This window comes from Diabrotica virgifera, chromosome 5, assembly GCF_917563875.1.
Source record: "Diabrotica virgifera virgifera chromosome 5, PGI_DIABVI_V3a".
In the NCBI taxonomy this organism is placed as follows: domain Eukaryota; kingdom Metazoa; phylum Arthropoda; class Insecta; order Coleoptera; family Chrysomelidae; genus Diabrotica; species Diabrotica virgifera.
The window spans coordinates 82273013-82290429 of NC_065447.1; positions in this window are offsets into that span (position 1 = coordinate 82273013).

Consider the following 17417-nt stretch of genomic DNA (forward strand, 5'->3'; position numbering starts at 1 on the left):
TCTCCATCTATTTCTCCATTACTCTGTAATACCGATCCTAGGTACTTAAAACTATTGCTTTTCACAATCATTTCACCATCCAAAGATACCATTTTATTTGTAGTAGCTCCATCTTTAAATGAACATTCCAAATACTCTGTTTTTGTCCTACTAAGTTTTAAACCTTTTTCCTCCAGAGCTTGTCTCCACTGTTCCAGTTTTTGTTCTAAGTCTCTTTCACTATTTCCTACTAACACGACATCATCAGCATACATTAAGCACCATGGAATGTTACCCTGTAGTTTCGCTGTTATCTGGTCCAAAACTAATGAGAATAAATACGGACTAAGCACAGAGCCTTGGTGCAATCCTACTTTCACATGAAATTTATCAGTCTCTCCCACACCTGTCCTAACACTAGTCGTTACTCCCTCATACATATCCCTCACAATCTTTACATATTCACCAGGGACTCCTTTCTTATTGAGTGCCCACCACAGAATCTCTCGAGGAACTCTATCATATGCTTTCTCAAGATCAATGAATACCATATGAGCGTTTGTTTCTTTACTCCTGTATTTTTCCATCAACTGCCTTATAATGAAAATTGCATCTGTTGTTGATCTACCCTGCATAAAGCCAAATTGATTCTCGGATATTTCGGTCTCTTCACGTATCCGTCTGTCAATTACTCTTTCCCATATTTTCATGGTGTGGCTAAGCAGTTTTATAGCCCTGTAGTTTGTACATTGTTGTATATCTCCCTTGTTTTTGTAAACAGGTACCAGTATACTGCTTCTCCATTCGTCTGGCATTTGTCCGACTTCCATAATTCTATTAAATAGACCTGCTAGCCACCTTGTTCCTGTCTCTCCCAATGCTCTCCATACTTCCCCAGGAATATCATCTGGTCCTACCGCTTTTCCTTTCTTTATTTTTTGAAGCGCTTGAGCCACTTCCTCGTTGGTTATTTTGGTGACCATTGCTGCTACTGTCTCCGTTGACTCTACAGGCTGTCTGTCAAATTCTTCATTTAATAAGCGGTCAAAGTACTTTCTCCATCTCTTTTTGACTTCCCTTTCGTGAACTAGTATTTTATTATTTTCATCTCGGATACATCTAATCTGATTAAAATCTTTTGCTTTCCTTGCTCTCTGTTTGGCTATTTTATATATCTTCGTTTCGCCTTCCCTGGTATCAAGTTGATCATATAGGTTTGAATACGCTTCTGCTTTGGCTTTTGCTACTGCTACTTTCGCTTCCTTTTTCGCCACCATATAGTTTTGAAGATCTGTGTCGGATCTGGTTTCTTGCCACTTTTTATATAATTTTCTCTTCTCTTTTATTTTTCCTTGTACTTCGTTTGACCACCACCAAGTCTCTTTATCCTCAAACTTTTTTCCTGACGTTTTCCCAAGTATTTCAATAGCAGTCTCTCTAATACTACTGGCCATTTTTCTCCACATTGTATTAGGGCTTCCTTTCATGTTCCAACATATTTTTTCTACTATTCTTCTCCTGAATAGACCTTCTTTCTCATCTTTCAGCAGCCACCATTTGATTTTTTGTGGTCCTCTCCGATATTTTTGTTTAGTTTCGCTTTTTACTTCGATGTCCAGAACAAGCAGCTTATGTTGTTGGCTTACTGTCTCACTCACTATTACCTTGCAGTCCTTGCATTCACGTATGTCTTCTTTTCTTATCATGAAGTAGTCTATTTGGGATTGATGTTGTCCACTTTTGTAGGTAATAAGTTGAGTTTCTCTCTTTTTAAAGAATGTGTTAACAATCGCCATATCCAATGCTGTTGCTAATTCAAGCATGTCATCTCCAGCTTCATTTCTAGTTCCAAAGCCTAATCCCCCATGTATTGTTTCATATCCTGTCTTGGTTTGGCCCACATGTGCATTGAAATCACCTCCTATTATAACTTTCTCCTCTGCTGGAATATCACTCAGTACGTCTCCTAATTGATCATAGAAAGCTCTTCTTTCATTCTCACCCAGACCTGTTTGGGGAGCATACACACAAACAACATTCAATACCTCTTTATCAATTACAAATTTCACTGACATCATTCTATCACTCGTTCTTACAACTTCTACTACGTTACCTTTCATTTCACTATCAGCAATTATACCAACTCCATTTCTAGTGTTACTACTCCCTACATACCACAATTTGTATCCTTCACCTAGTTCTTTCGCCCTTTGTCCTTTCCACCTAGTTTCTTGAATACAAGCAATTTGAACTCTTCTTCGTTTGAGCGCATCCACTAACTCCAGACTCTTACCTGTAAGACTACCAAGATTCCAAGACCCTATCCTGATTTTTCTAACCTGCAATGGTGTTCCCCCTGAGATAGTCCTCACCCGGAGATCCGAACGGAGGCTCATTTTACTTCCGGAACATTTTACCTCAGGAGATGCCATCATTTCAGTATAAGTTTTTACTGCGTTTGGAGAAGGTCTTTTCATTATTATGGCCTGAAAAGATTTTTGGATATTTGATGCCTGAATGCCTTTTCTATCAGCACCATACCCTGCCCTGCACGTTTAGCCAATACACCACCAATGCAACCAAAGTGCAGTATTACCCCACACCCGCCTGCATTTTTCTGTATAGGCCAGGATCCCTACTGTAAGGACTGCCCTATAAGCCAATGTATTGTTGCCCGTATCCCGCCGCTAGGAGGCACGTACTTTGGTTATTTCGGGATATCTCTAGTTGCTTACTCCTTCCAGGATAAAACAGGGAAATAAAACACATTCAATATCATATAAATGTAATCTATTATTTATTTATCCAATATGCTGTATCAATAAGATTTGAAAAAAATACTAAAATCTAAATTTGTTACAACAATTTCTTACTTAATAAATCAAGATTTAATTCTGATGTCTCCTTGTTTTAACAAAAGCAAATTATTTAAATAAATTGTTGTTTATTCATACCAAATTTAATAAAATTTACTTTTCTCCTTTTGAATTGATTACTTAAAATTGGAATGACTAACTGAGTTATAGAACTGTTCAATACAAAAAAATGAGCATATATGGTGTGGATATAAACAAGCTCTCTCCGTTTCGACAAATGATTTGACTAACCTTTTTGTTTCTTCACTCCTTCTTTTCCCAGATTGCGTTGTCCTTGATTCTCCCACACATACTCTTTTGATGTTGCGAAAAGGTCCCTCTCGTCCAAACTGCTTCAAAAACAAACAAAGCCAGGACTCACTCGAATTCTCCACTCAGTTTTCTCCTTGCTCGATATCTTGTGCAAATAGATACCAATCAGCTACTCGTTCTAGACAGAACAAAGGAATCTTTTTCGGACACAGGAAAATTTTACTTCTCAACCGGTCAACAATTTCGTTTCAACTTGATTCTGCTCGTAAAGGCCGATTTCATCACTTTACACTGACTTCTCACTTTTCAAAAACTGGACTGCTCTCTCCCGATATTCATCACACAGTCTCTATCTTTTCTCTCTGAAATTCCGACTCCACATTCTCATCCCTTCCATCGATCTTTCTCTACCAATCAAAAACAACCTCTCTACCCAAAACATTCATACTTTCCTTTCCTAAGAAAACCAACTTAATTTGTATCCAACTTTCCATTTTGTTAAAATTCTAAGAGACATCAAATTACTATCTTTTTTTTTTTAAACTAAACAAAAGTCCTTACATTCTAAACTCAATAAAATTTGTTTATCGTTTAAACCTTCTACGAATTATTTACAAAAATCCTATTGATGTTCACAAAACGAAATAACATGCACTTTCCAATATTTTCGAACCATTGTCTGTAACTCTTTTCAAAAAATCCATTAACGATTTCACCTTCCCCGAAAAAGCACTATTTATTAAATAAATTATACTCTATACAATTTTTGGTCATATACAGGGTGAAGAAAATCTACGATCTCGTGGTCCATGATATAAATTTATTTTCTGAATTTTTCCAAAAACCATTCTACAACAATACATAAAAATAATAAATCAGGGGTGTAGAATAATGAATATCTACTTTTAAAATGTACAAATTCTTAAAACTATTACCACAGTTTAATAGCATCTATAACTTTCCTATGGTTAATTATTTTAAAATTAATGTTAAAATTATTTTACAGTATATCCAGCTTACTCAACAGCTTCAAAGTTTCAAAGGTACTGATCTAAGCGAATAATAAATATTTTCAGCAACGTTATATATGTTTGGGGGTTGGTTTCGCTTTGAAAAGTTATTATGCATTAGCTTTTTCGGTAAAATTTGGTGGTTATCTTTGTAAACACTGTTACTTAGTAGGAATAGAGTTATACTGGTGGCTTGTTTTCCTGAATTTTTTTGTTGTATTATTTATATAGGTATAGAATTGAATTTAAATCATTTGTTAACTTTAACTTGAGTAACAATAAAAAAATAATTGCTTTAATAATAATCAATATCTTATTTATATTTCAGATGGCAAGGCCCTAATAATTCAATAATCTACTTCTGAAAATAAAATACAGGATATAGTTAAGATATTAGGTTTTAAGGAAACTGAAGATGGTGATAATGATGCCAAGTTATACAAAGAAAAATTACATTTAAAAAACTGGATAAGTGCTCAAATTGATGAAATCTCGTCAATGGCAGAATTAAGTGAAATAAAACGCTTAACCGCTCCAATTGAAGCTGTGCTAAATGCAGTTAAAGAAGAAAGCACATCAATAATAATACCAGAGGAAAGAGAAATATTCCGCACAATAAAAATATTACTAAACAAAGGAGATTGTTTTCGGTTAAGAAAAAACCTAAAAGGGAAAATCAGCGTGTGAACAAACCTTCCATTGGTGAAATTAAAAATACTGCTGTAAAATTGCTACATCCCTAATAAATTTGTAATATAACAATACATTCATATCGATCTTTTTTATTTAAAATATTGCTATTAATGCTGTCTATAATTATAGACCAGTAAGGATCTGCGAAAAAACGTTTATTTTTGGATGTGGGAGGTGGCATTCGGATTTTTGCAGATAAAGTTAGGTGACACCTTCAGTAATAATAATTGACTTATGCTCCTTCTCAAATATGCCCGGAACATTAATAAAAAAATTAAAATATTTAAAAATTTCGAAAAACATCGATTTTTTTCTGCTTTAAAACGCTTATAACTTTAAAACAATTCGTTTTGGAACAAAGTCGTACAGAAATAAAATAAAGATAATTGAATTTTGTATGATATACGGCTGGTAAAAAATGTCTTAACGTATTACCTTTTCTGCAATATAGCAATAAATACAAAATAAGGGGACAAAATAAGTCTGTTGTTATTCAATATTTTTTAACCACTTTGGTGGCACTTAGAACCTTAGTAATTCGCTTAGGAAATTCTTTGTAACCTACTTAAATCGTGTACCAAATTTTATTAAAATCAACGTAATAAATTTTGCATATAAATTTGCAATCTAAATGTTTTTAAAAAAGTTCAATTTTTTAAAAATCTTTCTGAACAAAAAGTAGACCATTTAGAAGTTGGCTAATTTTTTTACATATAAAGAGGTGCCCTACCTATCTAATACACTTTACTGAATTAAAATCGGATTATTTAAGGGGCCCCAGCAATGTTTTAAATTTATAAACAATTTTTTGGCTTATAAACAAATAGCTTTGTTTAATAATAAAAAATTAAGTTTTAGCAATGTAAATAATTAAAACCGGTATAATTTGACTTAAACTTTCAAATGCTGTCAGCAGAATTGCTATTTTATTTTTTAATCAAACCTTATTCGCGTTCAAAAATTGCAATTTCTCGATTTTTTGAAAGTTCCACCGCGTTTATCTCGAAAACTATGCATCCTACGAAAAAACTTGTAAGAACATTTTTTGCTTAGAATTACCCAAGAAATACAAAAAAATATTTTATTTAGCGAAAAATCGATTTTATGTAATTCCTCAAGTTCTTTGTTTATAACAATCTTATCGACATCCGGATCAACTGTTACCCAAAAAATTCGTGTTCTACGGGTCAAAATACATAAAAAAACTTGGGTAAGTCCATCTAAATAAAGGAGCTCGTAGCACCCCCTCCTGACCACATCACTAATTTGTTTATAAGCCAAAAAATTGTTTATAACTTTAAATCATTGCTGAGGCTGCTTAAATAATCCGATTTCAATTCTGTAAAGTGCATTAGATAGGTGGAGTACTTCTTTATATGTAAAAAAAATTGACAAATCTTTGTATGTTCTAGTTTTTGTTGTACAAAATTTTAAAAAATTTTAATTTTTTAAAAAAGTTTAGATTGCAAAATTATTATGCAAAATCTAGTAAGTCAATTTTAATGAAATTTGGTGTACGGTTTTAACACATTACAAAAATTTTCTAAGCGAATTAGGAAGGTTCCAAGTGTAACCTAAGTGATGGAAAATCATTGAATAAAGACAGGCTTGTTTTGCCCCCTTATTTTATATCTATTGCTATTTTGAAGCAAGGGTGATAAATTAAGACATTTTTAACCAATCGCATCTGATAGAAAATTTAATTATCATTGTTTTATTCCTATAGGACTTTGTTCTAAAATGAATAGTTTTTAAGTTATAAGCAAAAACAGTAAAAAAACGAAATTTTTTGAAATGTTTAAATATTTTATTTTTTTTTTATTAATGTTCCGGGCATATTTGAGAAGGAGCATAAATCAATTATTATTAACGAAGTTATCACCTAACTTTATCCGCAAAAATCTGAATGCCACCTCTCACACCCACCTAAAAACAGATCCTTACTGGTCTATTAGGCTAATAAGTAAATTTTGAATTTTATTTACTTACATAAATAATCGACCAACCTAAATGAGGTCTTACTGTCGCGTCGTCTTAAATCAAATATATAAATAAAAAGTTTTTGTTTCCTGGGTTTGTCGGTATGCTTGATAAAATGCAATTTATTTTACATAAACGTTTCGGCTACTTACCATTTTCAATAAGCACTTTAAATAATTATTAAAACATTACACTTTTAACACATAAATGTTCACATAAACGTTATATTTTAAAATTCACAAGATGATTATTTCTCCTTCTGCAAGTTACTCGTGTAAAATTGCTAAGTCCTCAATAAGTAATTATAACATATACAATAAGTCCCTCTAAGTTGGAACTATATGGAAAACTTTTTTATTATTAATTTTACGAAAAAAAGTTATTCTTGATAAAAAGTTCTGCATGGTCTAAACCTAATATTCAACCAGCAGATATTAAATTTTATGAATTGGACCAGAAAAGGAAGTTGAACTTACAATTAAAGAAAAGAAGCTACAGTATCTCGGACATGTGATGCGGGGCGAGAAGTATGGTATCCTACGACTCATAATGCAGGGAAAGATAGATGGCAGAAGAAGCATCGGAAGAAGACGAATTTCATGGTTGAAGAACCTGAGAGAGTGGTTTGGATGCAGCTCGAAACAACTATTTAGAGCTACTGCCTCAAAAATTAAAATAGCTATGATGATTGCCAACCTCCGTAGCGGAGATGGCACCTGAAGAAGAAGAAGAATGAATATTATACGAAGTATGTCAAAAAACATGAATTTCGCTTAAGAGTAAAGTAGCTTTATTTTTCACAATATTGAAAATTGTTATTATGAAAAGTTGTTTGGAATTAAGAACTATATTATAATATGCAATTACATCCTTCTAAAGTTTAATTTTTTTTTTCAAATTATCTTTATAAAATGTACTGCATGGTCTAAAACCTAAATTAGAACCATCTATATCAAATTCTCCATTTTGTCTTCTTGAAGTTGAGGCTCAGGCCATATTCATCATTAACTGAATTAACCCTTTCCATTGCCTGTTGTAATTCATCTTTGCTACTGGCAAGGATCACTGTGTCATCGGCATCTCTTATATTGTTCGTTAACTCACTGTTTATTTTAATACCCTCATTTGCATTTTCCATACATTTTTTTTTAAATATTTTCTCGGAGTAAATATAGAATAGGAGTGGGGATAAGATACACCCCTGCTGGACTTTCTTCTATCCTTACTGTATTGTCGAATAATCAAATTGGGTAGGTATTATATTTAAGATTGTATCTACTTGTATGAGCTCTTTTAATTTATGTAATATGTACTGTTATACTCGAAATTTTGAGCCAAGCTCGAGATAGAAGCTCGGCTTGAACTTCGAGCTGCAGGTTGAGTCCGGTTGAGCTCGAGCATGCAAGCGTAGTGATTTAACCCAGCCTGAGAGACTTGCTCATCCTATAGAATGACATTCGGGTGATACAATTCATTGGGGCGAGGAGGATTAACTCCCGTAAGCAGGAATCACTCCACCCGCTTCAATGCTCCAGTCCATCCACTTACCCCCCGATAGCACTCTGATGTAGGGGCTCTCAACCAGCAAAGTGCTTATCATATGGGAGTCTTGGGTACACGGACTCCCATATGAAATCCTACCCCGATCAATGCAGGCCAGCGTGAGGCGCTCTATTCCCGCTATCTCTAGTGACTTATCTTCGATCTGTTTTGCTTGCTTGGGCACCGAGTCCCCGCTCTGGGCTATGTCCAAATCGGTGACTCGGCGCTCGAGGATGTGGGCCTCTCATGCCCGGTTTTTGGGTTTTGTTACTAATATTTTTTTGTGGCGTTTTCTCCTATTGTTAATATTTTATTGATTTGTTTAGTGGCTGAAGCCGTTTTAAGTTTTTTGTATATATTTTTTTTGAGGGATGTCTGAAACGTATAAAAATCAACATTAATAAATATAATGAGATGCCAAAGGTGCGCAAGTTGTCTTCTTTTGATAGAGCCAAATTATCTAGCCTTTATTATATATTTACTAATATTTGCTGTTTGGGTCTCCTGTGTTTCCATCTATGGTACACATCATACCTTAATATCTCTTGCAGGAGCCGGTTTGGGTGGTCTTCTAGCTCAGCAAATTTTGTTCTGGCTTTTTCCTCCATAATATCCAGTACTCTTATTTGTTTTAGGTCTCTAAATAAGAACCGTTCGGCGACGTATCTGGGCACGTTTGCAGCTTCTCTGAGGCAGTTGTTGTGTGCCGCTTGTATCTTCTTTTTGTTACTTTGACTTGTGTGACCCCATGCAAGAGATGCGTATGTAATTATTGGCAGTATAATGCTATTTATCAGTCTTAATTTTGTTTTCTTCATAGCTAATTTGCTTGTTCTTCCTGTGAGTCCTCTTATTGCCGCTCTGGTGGCTGCTGTTTTCTGGACTGTTGCGTTGACATGTGATGTGAATGTTAGACCTTGGTCCATTGTGACTCCTAAATATTTAGCTTCGTTTTGCCATTGGATGGGTCTGTCTTGCAATGTTAGCTGTTCTTCTGGGTTATCTCTTCTCTTTTTGAAGATAATCGCTTGGGTCTTATCTGGATTTATTGCTATTTTCCATTGGATACTCCATTCTTCTATTGTATCCAATGCCGTCTGTAGATTTCTTACAGCTATATCTAGGTTCATGTGTTTTGCAGCAATTGCAGTGTCGTCTGCATAAAGGCTGATCAATGTTCCGGGTGTTCTTGGAACATCTACTGTATATATGCTATGCAGAAGGGGTGATAAAACTGCCCCTTGTGGTACTCCAGCTTCCGGCATTCCGTGTTCTGATAGAACTGGTCCTATCCGGACCTTGAACTTCCGGTCGCTAAGTACTAGGAGATGAGTTTCGTCATGGCCCCGCTGTATCCATAAGCTCTCATTTTGTATGTCAGTTCTTCATGCCACACTCTATCAAAGGCTTTGCTTACATCCAGAAAGGCTGCTCCCGTATATTGTTGGTCATTGAATCCAGCTACTATATATTCGGTAAGTCTTAATATTTGAAGTTCGCTGGAATGTTGAGCTCTGAATCCAAATTGTGCTTCTGGGATTATGCCTAGCCTGTCTGTCTCTGATTGGAACCTGGTTTGGATGACCCGCTCCACTATCTTACTGAATGCTGGAAGTAAGCTAATCAGCCTGTAATGTTGCGGAAATATGTGGTTCTTTCCTGGCTTGGGTATCATAATTACATGGGCTTCCTTGCATCGATTTGGGAAGAGCCTGTATCTTAGTATTGCGTTTGTTATATTTGTCAAATACACAACTGCTTTCGAGGGAATATACTTCAGAGCTCTGTTAGTGATTTCGTTTGGACCAGGTGCTTTCTTTGGTGAACTTTTTCGAATCATTTCACTTATTTCTCTTGGTGATGTGGGATTTATTATTTCTTCTTGTTCTTTGGGCGTTTCTAGTTCTGTTTCTTCGACTTCTTCAATAAAGTCTATATCTTCGTCTTGGTGGTAATTCAGTGTGCACTCTCTTTCAAGTGTCCTTCTCATCACCTCCGCTTTATCTTCTTCTGTGTAGACGATCCCGTTTTCTCCATGTAGTGGGGGAATGGGTTTTCTATCGTTTCTTAAAGTTCTTTGGAGCCTCCATATTTCTTGCATATTTTGGCTCCTTTCCTCCATTTCTTTTATGTAGTTTTCCCACTTTTGGCTTCTATGGACTATTAGTGCCTGTTTGACTTGTCGATTTGCCCTATTTTTATCTTCCTGGTTTCTTGTTCTTCTGGCTCTCTTTTTGGCTCTGTTCTTGTCCCTTATCATTTCTTTTATTTCCTGATTTATATCTCTAAATCTTCCCATATGAATTTTATATTCTTCTTCAGTAGTGCTATTTCTAACGCTCGGTTTCATAATCAGTTAATGTGGACTTTAATTTTTAAGTTGGTACCTTTATCAATGCAATTCATATGGGTAAATGTCAACGTTAAAGTGAACTTTAGTTAATGTTCACTTTAAGTTGATTATAAAACCGGGCGTTATCACCCTTCCACACTATCACAACGAATGTGGATGGAGCGACAAAAGCATTTGCGGCTAGCTTTTAAAGTTAACAGTGGAGACGGAGTGGGTCCGTTAGCTAAAACTATTTAAAAATGATGGATTTTAGGGCGCCAGTCAACTCGTACTACAAATGCTACAAGAGTTCCCCGATTTACCAGTTGACCAATAAATCTCGTTATAGGTTTACTTACATTTATTTATTAAACAGTTGCAACACAAATAAATATGAAAATAAACAAGTCCAGTCATTGGTAGCATAAAGTGGCTAAGGAAATGAATATCAAAATAATTTAAATTTACAGATTAGAAATATTTTAAACATTGGCGATACTAGTGCCTACCCTATAGTTGCCGCATGAGCTCATGAGTGCCACTAATACAAATCTAAAAAGTAATGTACTATAATGACCTCTATAATAAGTTATATGTATATAAAGTTGAATGTATGACTATCCCCAATAAATTTTAATAATAATAATAAAAAAAAAGGAACACGTTAATTTGTTAACAAAAAAAGAACCTAAAATATTTACTATCATTAAATAATATAAAATAAATAAGACAAATGAATTTAAATGTTTAACATTGTTATAAAAACCTGATATCCTCCATAGTCTGGTAACAAACTACAATTCGTTAGTAGAAATCTTCTTCACCACATATACTTGTATCCAATGACGACTCTTAGCATCCAAATGTAACCAAAAACATCCACAAAAAGTAAAACCAGAAACCACATACAAAAATCCAAAAACGAAAACTCCAAGTAAAACGAACTCCAAAACTCCAAAAAAAAAATAAAAACCCCGCTTAAGCCTATCGGGGTTTTTACTACGGTCAACCACGCTATGCTCTCCTATGGAGCTTCTCTAATCCAAATAATACTCCCTATATAGACCTCATACACAGCGCTGTCTAGCGTGCGAAGTGACCACGTCTTTGAACAAATAATCCCTTTTCGGCTTGGGCTAAATACTAAAATATCCAATACACACTACATCTATTATCTAGCCCCACTATGTGTAATAGGTAAATTTATCCAGGAAAGCCAGATGCCTCAAAATAATTAGCATACAAATTTTACCTAAATTACACGATCCAAAGACGCGTCCCCATCAAATTCAAAAAGGACGCTCGCCAGTCAGCTATGAGAAACGCCAACTTCCTTCCGAACACAGAAATTCAAAAACATAGGTAGTCCCGTGAACCATAGAACAAAACTGCCTCGGTTTGACACTAGTCGTGACAGAATTTGAAACGACTTCAAAAGTAAAAGAAGCAGATTCTAACCTCAAATGATTAGTAAATAATATAATGAAAGCATAAACTATTTTACATTAAAAGGTGATAAAAAGTGAATAATAATTTCCTGGTTAAAACCAACAATTGAAATTGAAATTTGAAATTATTGAAGGTTTATTTTAACAAATTTATTGCAAGCAAGGATATTTATCTTTCTTATATTGAAAAGAGGAAAAAGGAAGAATGCAGTCTGGATCGGAAATCTTAAAATTGATCATGTTTAAATATGAAATACTTAAGGCAAGTAGTTTTTATCAACATTATTTATTAATCTGTACTAAATGAAGCGGGCTTGCGGCACAGGTTTGCTGGGTAGATTTTTAAACGTAACAATCCCCCCCTCGCTTCCAAGAAATTTAGCCCCTAAATTTCTTCACACGGACAAACCCTGCGACGACGGAACCATTGTGCTATTGACCAATGATACTAATGGTTAATGCAAGAGAGACAAACTAACCACGACTCTACAAAATGCCCATAAAAAAAAATTCATGGTTACGAAATTAGTAACAAGCACGAACACGAAGGCTGCTACAAAACCTACACCTAATCTAAAGAGTAATCCATCTTCTTCCACACCACCGTGACAGCACCCAGAAACGAAAACGTTCCTTTCAGATCTGAGGTAGAGGCCCTTTTCGCTGTCGGATGGAATTGGCTGCGCCGTTGAGACTCACACTACCGCCTCTCAGAAACTTTCAAAAGTTCCCTGAAAACAGACACCTCACAGAAGCGTGCCCAAGAATCCTTGGGGAAGAGATGACTCTAAATACAACTAAAAAAAATACAACTTAATACCTAAATCAATCAAAACAAAGTAAAAATAATTAATCCTCTGACTGCGCAACGCTCTAACGTAGAACAATATATCGATCAAAAATATATTCCGCAGTGAAAGGTTGAAAATCAAAATCAAGCGTCAATGAAACCTAAGTTCAAAAACAAGGGCGATGTGATGTTTACACCAGGACGCGTGGCCGCATTGGGGGCTTTTACCCCACGAGGGATCAAACTCGGTACCGGGAATTCTTTTAGAACATGTGACCATCTAGAAAGTCCACATGTTCCAGCCCCCACGATACAGGGCAATAATTCACTGTTAAGTGACCACGTATGGTGGCTCAAAACGAACCGAAGTGACATAGTCGGGTACAAACGAATCTGGATCTGGACCAGGCTTAAGATCTTTAACGTGCCAAACCCCTTTACTATTACCTTGACCGTCTTTCAACTCATAAGTCCAAGGAGAAATCTTTTTCCTGATGAAAAATGGTCCTACAAATTTAGGTGCTAACTTATACGAGAAGTGTTTAGCCGCATCTGAAAGAACATGGTTTCTCCTCCACACTGGCTGATGAGGAAAATACTCTACATGTCGACAACGCAAATTGTAGCGGTCACAACTCTTCTTGCCAGCAATCTCCAACCGATTTCGCACATCCGTATACATTTTCTTAAAGGCCTCATTCTTAGAGGTTTCTGCTGTCTGAGCACCATCTTCCAAGTCTAGCTTAGTGGCGTAGTCATCTCCAGAAAGCATCATATGACGCCCGAAATTTATGAAGTACGGGGTCAGTCTAGTTGTCTCGTGCACAGAAGTACGAAGCGCGCAGGCAATTTTATGTAGGTTGATATCCCAGGTCTGGTGATTGTCTGAGACATACATCGCTAGCATCGTCTTCATCGTACGATTCATTCTCTCAGTAGGGTTCGCTCTAGGATGGTAAACGGCAGTGAATTTAAGTTTACATTGATATAATTCCGCTAACTTAACAAATTCCTTACAGCGAAATTGTGGACCATTATCCAAAATTATAGTCTTTGGAACTCCAAATAACAGGAAAACCTCCTCCTCAAGCTTCTTAATGACGGTGGCACCAGTAGCTTTTCTAAGAGGGAACAGTAAGGTAAATTTGCTTAAATAATCCGTGACGTTCAATATGAAGTTATGGCCTAGCTTTGAACGTGGCAAAGGCCCTACTAAGTCCAGAGAAATCATCTCCCAAGGACGGTCAACTTTCGGGTGTGATACCATCTTGTCAACAGGTCGATCTTGAGGTACCTTGTGTGCGGCACAGGTGTCGCACCGGCGAACAAATTTGGCTATGTCCCACCTCATTTTAGGCCAATAATAGCGTTCAGCTATCCTAGAATAGGTCTTAAAAACTCCAACATGACCAGAAGTAGGTGGTTCATGAGCCGCAGAGATCACACCCTGTCTATCCTTCTTTGGCACCACTAACTTCCAAAAATCAGAAGGGGCCGACAGTTCTGGATATCGCAATTTTTCGTATTTCCATAATTTGCCGTCAGATTCCCTCCAGTTACTAAATTTAAGGGGACTATCCTGAACCCTTTTCAACATTTTATGGTACCAACGATCCTCGCCCCGTCCTCCAGCATGTATGTCATCATTGATATCCACTAAATCCACAATAGGTACCGATCTGGAAAGCATATCGGGCACAACGTTATCTTTGCCCTTTCGATGAATGATTTTGAAGTTGTATTGCTGAAGACGCACGGCTCAACGCGCCAGACGACCAGATAAGTCTTTCAAGTTTTGTAACCACAATAAGCTATAATGGTCCGTGACTACAGTAAACTCCACTCCTTCTAGATAAGGTCGCAACTTTTCAATAGCCCATAGCACTGCCAAACATTCTCTCTCAGTGGTAGAGCAATTACGCTCCTGACGAGTGAGAGACCGACTCAGGTAAGCAACAACACGGTCACCATCATCATACGACTGTGTAAGAACAGCACCAATGCCATAGCCTGATGCATCTGTTTGCACCACGAAAGGTTTCGAATAATCCGGGCATCTCAGAACTGGAGCAGCCACTAAGCATTCTTTAAGTCGCTTAAAAGACTTATTACACTCCTCAGACCAAACAAACTTAGAGTTTTTCTTTAACAACGCAGTAATGGGAGCTATGATCGATGAAAAGTCGGGAACAAATCTTCGATACCAAGAAAAAGTCCCAACCACACTTCGAACTTCTTTTACACTCTTGGGCACCGCAATCTCCACCATAGCTTTGACCTTATCAGGGTCAACATGCAATCCATTCCGATCTATGACATATCCTAGGTACTTTAATTCCGGCCGACAGAATTGGCATTTATCCATAGAGATGGTGACTTTGGCCTCTATGAGGCGACGAAATACCTCGTCTAAAATGGTTAGGTGTTGTTCAAAACTTTGGCTCACGATTATCACGTCATCCAAGTAAACAAACACATGTGGTTCGAGGTCGTGTCCCAACACATTGTCGATCAAACGTTGCCAAGTGGCAGGGGCATTATGTAGACCGAATGGAAGACGCTTAAATTGAAATAAGCCCCGATTAGGCACGGTGAAGGCTGTATATTGCTTGGATGACTCAGCCATTGGGACTTGCCAGTACGCTGACTTTACATCTAGACTGGTCAAATATTTAGCATCTCGCAACTTATCTAAGGTGTCAGCGACTTGAGGCAATGGATAACTATCGCGTACTGTTACCGAATTCAATTTACGATAGTCCACGCAAAATCTAAATTTTCCATCTTTCTTCTTAATTAATAAAATGGGCGATGACCAGGGACTATTACTAGGCTCAACTACATCCATTTTGAGCATCTCATCCAATTCCTGATCAATCTGTGCTTGTACTACTGGGTTGACTCTATAGTACCTCTGCTTTATAGGGGGTCCACTAGCGACGATCACGTGTTCAGTTCTTTCAGTGCAGCCCAGACCGCTACCCATCAAGGCTACATTGCGATCTATGATCGCCTGCAAACGACTCTTTTCAAGAGAGCTAAGTAATGTCCTACTACTCACGTGTTCGACCTCATTAACCACCACTGGTTCCTTTGAAAAGTACCATTCATTTGTACGTAAGTTAGGTACCAAGCCCATATTCCGTCAGAAGTCACAACCAAGAATTAGTAAGTGTGGCAGATCGGGAACAACCAGCACTTCCGTTAGTCGAAACTCGTCCTTCAGTTTTAGTGGTAGGTCTATAACACCAATGCTCTCGCAGCTAACACCATTTGCCACCCTACAAACAGATGCACGACTCCTATCCAATGTTAATCCCAACGATTGAGTGAATGCGTAACCCTTACTTCCTAAAACTGACCTGTTAGCACCCGAATCTAATAATCCTAATATCGGTTTGCCATAAACTTCCACACTGATGTAAGGTCTTGCATCATCTTCGCTAAACGATTCTAAAACATAATCTAATATAATCTTAAACTTATCGGTCGAAGATTCCTTCACACCACACCCATTTCGACCATCTGAACGTGATGTAATTAGTTTTCCGATGGCTTACAATTAGGGCAGGTTCTCACTGTCACACCCTCTTTTTTACAACGGTAACAAAACTTTCTACCAGGTTCGGTACATCCAACAGCACGGTGACCTGGCTTGTTGCAACGGTAACAAACAATCTGAGCTTTCGAGGTAGACGGATTTTGTTGCCTCCCCTTCGATGAAGAAGTCGATGCCTAGCAAGTGTCCACACTGCTGCTCGACTGAACTTCGATATAGGCCAGATCTGGCTCCATGACGTTGCCACGACGAGTGGGCTGAACAAAATTCTCTATTGCATCCTTTCTGGCTTCCAATTTCTTCCCAAGTTGACGTAGATGCGCTATCGAGTCTATTTCTACCAGAGCGAGTTGATTTTGATAATACGGTGCTATGTTTCTTAGCAGGATCTTTAGTTTGGTGTCGTCAGATACGGGGCACGTCAGTCGATTAAAATATCCCAACATAACTGCTATAAAGATTCCCATTGATTCATCACTTCCTTGAGTTCGCCTTCTGATCTCATCGAAGAGTTTCTCATCGTAGTTTGGTGACAGATACTCTTCCCTTAGCAATATCAAGAATTCGTCCCAGTTACTGACTTGATCACGATACGCCAAATAAAACTGATATGCTCTCCCTGAAAATAGATCTATACCCGATTCCAGTAAAGTTTCCTTTGATACATGACGCGCAACACGCAATTCTTCAACACGCTCTAAAAAAGCACTAAGGGACATACCTTTACGATCACCAGAAAATTTCAAGTCCCAACGACTAGGTGGAACGGACTTAACGTAAGGAGAAGCAGCCGTCACCTTAGGAGAAGCCGAAGCTGCAACCGGGCTAGAAGCTTGCGTAATCTCAGTAGCAAAGTTTTGTGTCTGATCGGGGCTGAAACAGCTAACTTGAACAAGGACTGTGGATTTCGCCTGCATCTGTTCCGCTTTTTCCGTAAGAGAACCCATAAGAGCGTA